Below are 6,788 nucleotides of genomic sequence, written 5' to 3' on the forward strand. Positions count from 1 at the left end.
TAGTAAGCAGAAGCAAATTAAATAAAACCTTTGATTCTCCTCAGCTACAGCTTTAATGAGGAAGGCATTGAACGACGTCAAGTTTATTGTCTGAACAAAGTTTAAAGCACTTTAAGAAATGCTAAGGGATTCTCTGGACAAAACACATTTCCAACAAAGAAAATTAGCCTGAGGAAAGTTGAAGCCATGCAAGTTACTTGTTTTCGAAAGAGACAATTTTATTTTCAAGGAAACAAAGCTTTTAATGTCGGGAATCAGACAGTGAAAAATGTGATATCGAGAAACTTCCATGTGTTTTTCAGAGACTGATTTTGGCTTGTATTTGGGAAAATGCTACTTGCGGGGGATAGCCCTTTGGGCCTTTGACTGCAGGAGCTGCAAAGAGTATCGAATGCAGGAAAAACAGAAATTAGAGAAATATATTTTCCATGTGCTTCCTTCTGATGATCTCTACTGTTGGTACAGATTCCAACTGGAATGGGATGATGTCGTTGACTCATATATTGGCATGTAATTAACAGTCTATTTTCTTTTTCCAATCCTTACCTCCCATCTTAGAATCAATGCATGTGTCAGTCTCCAGGCAGAAAAGAAGTAAAGATTAGACAATTGAGGTTAATTGACTTCTCTAAAGTCACACAGCTAGGAAGTGGCTGAGGTCACATTTGCCATCTCTAGGTATGGCTCTCTATCCACTAAGCCACCTACTTGCCCTCTATATTTTTTTTAACCTTTACATTCCTAAAATTAATACTGTGTATTGGTTCCAAGGCAGAAGAGAAATAAGTGCTAGGTAATAGAGGGTAAGTGGCTTGGCCAGGATCACACAGCTAGGAAGTGTCTGAGGTCAGAATTGAACCCAGGTCCTCCCAACTCCAGGCCTGGCTCTCTATCCACTGAGCCACCCAACTACCCCCTTTAAACTTGTCTTCTTAATATTTTGGTAACCACATTTCAACATAATGGTTTCCCTCAAAATACTATTTATTTTATTTAAATTTTAAAATTTAAAATTTTTTAAATTAAATTTAATTAAATCTGCATTTAAAAATACTCTCCCAAAGGAACCATCTGTTTCACCAACCTACCAAGGGGAGCCATGACACAAAAAAAAGTAAAGAACCTCAGCTTTGAGGCTAGCCCTCTATCTGTCTTGAACAGAACATGGGATGTTTTACAAATAATAAACTGTCAGACCTCTACCCCCAGCCACTGTTCTCATTCATTTTTGCAACTAAGTGCAATGGTGATCTCAAAGATGATTTCAATCTCAGGATTAGAGCTAGTAAGAAGCCCCTAGTGGAGGCATCCTTTATGTCGACATCCCCTTTTATCAGGGTAGTAAGATTGCTGAGACCTTGACCTGAAATTTCTCCTTGCCTAGACCAGACACCATAATGTATTAGCAAGAAACCAAAATAGGAATCAGGGCTTGTGGGTTTGAATGTCAGTTCTGGCACTAAGTACCTGTGTGATAATGGCCAACTCCCTTCAACTTCCCCTTTGGTAAAATGGAGAAAATCTTATGTGTACTGGCTACTTCATGGGGTGGTTGAGTGAGGGATAGTACTTCATAAACCTTAAATTCAATCCATGGAATATTTATTTAGAACCTACTATGCACAGTGCATTGTATGTGATGCCTAGATAAAACAAAACCAAGTTGTGTTTGCCCTCAAAAAGGTTACATTTTATTTGGGGGGAAATATAAAATTTATTCAGATAACCAACCAACAGGTAAGAAAATGGCTCGCTCTTACCACTGGATGAATAAGATAGTCTTAAAAGACAACATGACACCTCAGCTTAGCCTTCATCATGCTGTCTCGCCAATGTTGTTATTGGATCACAACAAGCATCAGTTGCATTTGTTAACACTGCTCTGAAATGGACTCCTTCATCATGTCCATATCCTCCTGCATTTCTGCGTCATTTCCCAACTGATGGGCGCCCCCTTGGTTTCCAATTCTCCTCTACAAAAAGAGCTTCTAGAAATAGTTTTGTTCCTATGGTTCTTTTTCCTCTTTCCTTATAATGATATCACTGGGTCAAAGGCTAAGCTCAATGTAGTAACTTTGCGGTCATAGTTCCAAATTGCTTTCTAACTGCTTTCTTTTCCCCTTTTTTTTTAAACCCTTAGTTTCTATTTTAATAGCAATTCTAAGACAGATAAGCAACAAAGGCTAGGCAATCAGGGTTAAGTGACTTGACCAGGGTCACACAACTTGGAAGTATCTAAGGTCAAATTTGAACCCTTCTCCTCCTGACCCCAGACATGGCACTGTCTTCACTGGGTTATCTAGCTCTCCCCCAACTGTTGTTCAGCTAAGTTTCCAGAATAACTGGACCAGTTCATGCCTCTACCAACAGTGGACTAATATGCCTATCTTTCCCACAGTAGCTACAGGTTTGTTGTTTTTTTGTTTTTTGGTTTTTTTTGTCAACTTTGCCAATTGTGTGAATGTGAGGTATGTGTATGTGCCTCAGAGATACGTGAATTTCTATTGCTATTAATTATTAGTGGTTTAGAGCATACAGAACTTCACTGTTCATGTCCTTTAAGCATTTATCAGTTGAAGAATGTTTCACTATTATGAATTTAAATTAGTTCCCTTTATAAAATTTAATCATTTTGACTAGTAGAAATGAAGACAGAGTATATTCCAGGCACTGGGAATAGCTTTTTCAAAAGTATGGAGGCAAAATTTAATTTAACTTAAAAGAAATTGAGAATTTATTTAGAGCTTCAAATTCTTATTCAGTACTTTACAAATCTTTTCTTATTTTATCCTCACAACAACCCTGGAAGGTAGCTGCTATTATTATCCCTATTTTAGAGATGAGGAAACTGAGGCAGACAAAGATTAAGTGACTTGTCTAGGGTCACACAGCTACTAAGGATCTGAGTCTAGATTTGAACCTATGTCTTCCTAACTCAAGACTCCATGCTTAATCCACTGCACCACCTAACATCTTTGAGATAGCATGTTTTATACAAGAAACAGCTATTGAACCACTTCAACTGGAATTCATTCATTCTTCATTTTGAAGAGGACCAATGGCATTATGAGATGGTCTTGAATTGTAAGTGAATTGGATTTAAGTGAAGCAAAGTGTACAAAGTCATCAGCCTCACTCTCTCTTCCAAGACCAGTTGCTAGGCAAATACCAGGTCTGGAGATTGCCCAGGATGTAGTGGATGACCTTGGTGTCATCAATGTCTGACCAAGCCTTAAGCACTCCACAGTGTCCCCTTGAGCCATCTTCATGGCCATCAGAATCGACTGCCCTCATCCACCCCTTCCTTCGGAAAAAGTGTTCACATACTTGGGATAGACACTCCTTTAACTCAACTGCCTATCAGCCCAAATGGTTTTATCAAAGTGTGACCACTGCATGTGATACAGCTTCTTGGAGCCACAGGTGAGAGTTAAGTGTCAGATGGACATCAAAAGGGGATGAGCAGCCCTGAAAAGGGGGCAGCAAGTCCTGACGCCCAACGTATTAGTCCTCCTTGTTAGTTAATAACTAGTCAGTCAGTTAGTTAGTTAGTCCTCCATATACTTCTTTGACTGGAATATAGAGTATGTAAAATGGAACAATGTGAAATAAGACTAAAAAAGCTTTCAATGAGCAACGATCTCACCTCGTCTAAACCTCATTGGCTATGATACTGTCACTGCACAAAGCTTGAAAGAAAACTGGGAAAAGAAGACTGGGACCACACTCTGGTAAACCTGAAAGAGCCAACCTGAAATCATTGAATTTTAGCCCAGGGACAATAGGGAGCCACTGGAGGTTTTGAGTAAGGGAATTTTTTGGTCAGGCCTGTGTCTTATAAAGATAGTTTTGTAAACTATAAGTCATCAGCGTTTCTATATATCTCCAACGCATCTCAACAGCAAGAATTAGAAAGAGAAATTCCATTTAAAATCACCCCAGACAATATAAAATACTTAGGAATCTATCTGCCAAGACAAACACAGGAACTATATGAACACAACTACAAAACACTTTCCACACAGCTAAAACTAGATCTAAACAATTGGGAAAACATTGATGGCTCATTGGTAGGATGAGCTAACATAATAAAAATGACAATCCTGCCAAAATTAATTTACTTATTTAGTGCCATACCCATTCAACTACCAAAATTTTTTTTTACTGAATTAGAAAAAACCATAACAAAGTTCATTTGGAAGAACAAAAGATCAAGGATATCCTGGGAAATCATGAAAAAAAAATGCAAGGGAAGGAGGACTTGCAGTCCCAGATCTCAAACTATACTATAAAGCAGTGGTTATCAAAATAATTTGGTACTGACTAAGAGACAGAAAGGAGGATCAGTGGAATAGACTTGGGGTAAGTGACCTCAGCAAGACAGTCTACGATGAGCCCAAAGATCCCAGCTTTGGGGACCAAAATCCACTATTTCACAAAAACTGCTGGGAAAATTGGAAGACAACATGAGGGAGATTAGGTCTGGATCAACATCTCACACCCTACACCAAGATAAACTCAGAATGGGTGAATGACTTGAATATAAAGAAGGAAACTATAAGTAAATTAGGTGAACACAGAATAGTATACATGTCAGATTTTTGGGAAAGGAAAGATTTTAAAACCAAGCAAGAGCTAGGAAAAAAAAATCACAAAATATAAAATCATTAATTTTGATTACATCAAATTAAAAAGGTTTTGTACAAACAAAACCAATGCAACCAAAAATAGAAGGGAAGCAACAAATTGGGAAACAATCTTCATAAAAAAACTTCTGACAAAGGTCTAATTACTCAAATTTATAAAGTGCTAAATCAATTGTTCAAAAAAATCAAGTCATTCTCCAATTGCTAAGTGGGCAGCAATTTTCAGTCAAAGAAATCAAAACCATTAATAAGCACATGAAAAAGTGTTCTAAATCTCTTGTAATCAGAGAGATGCAAATCAAAACAACTCTGAGGTATCACCTCACACCTCGCAGATTGGCTAACATGACAGCAATGGAAAGTAATGAATGCTGGAGGGGATGTGACAAAGTGGGGACATTAATGCATTGCTGGTAGAGTTGTGAAGTGATCCAATCATTCTGGAGGGCAATTTGGAACTATGCCCAAAGGGCGATAAAAGACTGTCTACTGCTGGGTTTGTACCCAGAAGAGATAATAAGGAAAAAGACTTGTACAAGAATATTCATAGCCACGAATTGGAAAATGGAGAGATGTCCTTCAATTGGGGGATGGCTGAGCAAATTGTGGTGTATGTTGGTGATGGAATACTATTGTGCTCAAAGGAATAATAAACTGGAGGAATTCCATGGGAACTGGAATGACCTCCAGGAACTGATGCAGAATGAAAGGAGCAGAACCAGGAGAACATTATACACAGAGACTGATACACTGTGGTACAATCGAATGTAATGGACTACTCCATTAGTGGCAATGCAGTGATCCTGAACAACTTGGAGGGATCTATGAGAAAAAAATAATATCCACATTCTGAGGAAAAACTGTGGGAGTAGAAACACAGAAGAAAAACAACTGCTTGATTACATGGGTTCAGGGGATATGATTGGGTATGTAGACTCTAAACAATCACCCTGGTGCAAATATCAATAATATGGAAATTTGTTTTGATCAAGGACACATATAATACCCAGTGGCATTGGGTGTCAGCTATGGGAAGGGTGGGGGGAGGAAGGGAGGGAAAGAATATGATTCTTGTAACCAAGGAATAATGTTCTAAATGGACTAAATAAATAACTTACAATGAAAAAATAAAGATAATTTTGGTAGCCACATGAAGGATAGATTGGGAAGAAGAGTAACTAGAGGCAAGCAGAATGACCAAGAGGCTCTTTTAATAGTGTAAGCAAGAGGCAATGAGGGTTGGAATTCAAATGGTAGCCATGCAAGTTGAAAGAAGGAAATGGATATGAGGCAGAATTAAATATTAAAGACAGAATTAGTAGGAAGAGCCTGACTTCACCTTCAAGTGGAGCAGAAAGATAGGGAGCCAAACCCTTTTGTTGTTGTTGTTCAGTTACATCCAACTCTTTGTGACCCCAGTTAAGGTTTTCTTAGCTAAGAGCCTGGAGTGGTTTACTGTTTCTCTCTCCAGTTCACTTTACAGATGAGGAAATTGAGGCAAACAGGTTTAAGTGACTTGCCCAGGGTCTTTCAGATATTAATAATCCCTGGCCAGATTTGAACATCAGGCTTTCTGACTCCATGCTTGGCATTCTTCCCATGGTGCCACCTAGCTGATCTCTTTTAACCAAGGAGAATGTAAATTTTTCAAGGGCAAATAGCAGATCTATTTCTCTTTGTGTTCCTAGCACCAAGGATAGTTCCTTGGCCATAAAATGCCAAAACACAAAATGAATGTGAATTGAATTTGACAGATTAAATTGAACTTGATCCCCAACCCCTTAAAAGGATTGAGGACTGCTGATGATGATCTTTCCCCTAAATCTTCTCTTCATCAGTCTAAAAAACTCTAGTTTCTTCAGGCGATTCACATATGATGGTCTATTTCTCTTATCATCTTGTTTGCCTATCTCTGGACATGCTCCTGCACCTCAGAGTTCTTTCTAAAATAAGCTGACCAGAGCAGAACCCAGAGGTACAGATGTGAATCATATTTACATTTGGACTTCATCAGTGCTTTCACTTGCCTATCTTGATCTTTTCCTCGAATGGCTTCTGCTGACTATAATCCTGATGCTCAATAATCTCCTATGACTTTGAAGAATTAAGTCAGTGAAATAATAAGTGACTCTTTCAGGTACA

General features: G+C 38.4%; 1 pseudogene; it reads right to left on the bottom strand.

The window, feature by feature from the left end:
* Positions 1-3,527: 3,527 nt before the first annotated feature.
* On the bottom strand, positions 3,528-3,691 carry LOC130456028 (U4 spliceosomal RNA; annotated as a pseudogene).
* Positions 3,692-6,788: the final 3,097 nt, after the last annotated feature.

This window comes from Monodelphis domestica, chromosome 8, assembly GCF_027887165.1.
Source record: "Monodelphis domestica isolate mMonDom1 chromosome 8, mMonDom1.pri, whole genome shotgun sequence".
In the NCBI taxonomy this organism is placed as follows: domain Eukaryota; kingdom Metazoa; phylum Chordata; class Mammalia; order Didelphimorphia; family Didelphidae; genus Monodelphis; species Monodelphis domestica.